We start from the raw sequence: 733 nt of genomic DNA, 5'->3' as shown, positions 1-733 counted from the left end.
CTCGCAGACGGGGGTTTAGGGAGACAGGGAGGGGCAGCTCCGTGTGTGGTGACCCTTTGTGAACAGGCTCTGTGGCAGCTCGGCTCTCACCGAGGCTTTCATGAGAGCGGACAACGGGGGCCCTGCGCCGCCCGCCCCGACGCGGAAACCTCGGCGCTGCGGGCGGGCGCCTGCCAAGAGCCCCTCCATCGTACCCTCCGCCAGCTGTTGGGAGGCTTCGCTCCTCGCCCGCCCGCCGGCCCACCCAAGTCACTCAGGGCGCGTCGGCTTTCGACCCGGGCTCGCCCGGCCAAGGCGCAACGAGACGCGCGCTGGGCTCTTTCCTTAGCGTAATCCCTCCGCTGCCGGCCGCGCACTAGTTTTAATCACGCCCCACTCTCCCCCGCCTTCCCCCGCCTGGCCGCCGGCGTCACCTCCGCCACCCGGGCGCTTTCCAGCAGCTTCCAGAAACGTCGCCTCCCCAAACCCTGCCACTCACATATGGCGGGCTCTTGCAGCCACCGGCCCCGCCCCTAGTCGTCGCCGCAGCTACAACTGCGGCTGCGGCGGCCGAGCGGAAAGCCACGCCTCTCTGCGGAGGCTCACCGGAAGTGTTCCAGTCTTCGCCTTCCCTGCCCGGCACACGCCCTTTCAGGGCCCCCACGCAGAGCCGGAAGGGGAAGTGTTTCGCCGAGGACTCAAACCGGAAGCTGCTTTCCTAGCGGAGGGGCTCGGGGGGAGGAGCGGGCCGAGG

Source organism: Budorcas taxicolor, chromosome 12, assembly GCF_023091745.1.
Source record: "Budorcas taxicolor isolate Tak-1 chromosome 12, Takin1.1, whole genome shotgun sequence".
In the NCBI taxonomy this organism is placed as follows: Eukaryota; Metazoa; Chordata; class Mammalia; order Artiodactyla; family Bovidae; genus Budorcas; species Budorcas taxicolor.
Note: the sequence above shows the minus strand (reverse complement) of the source record.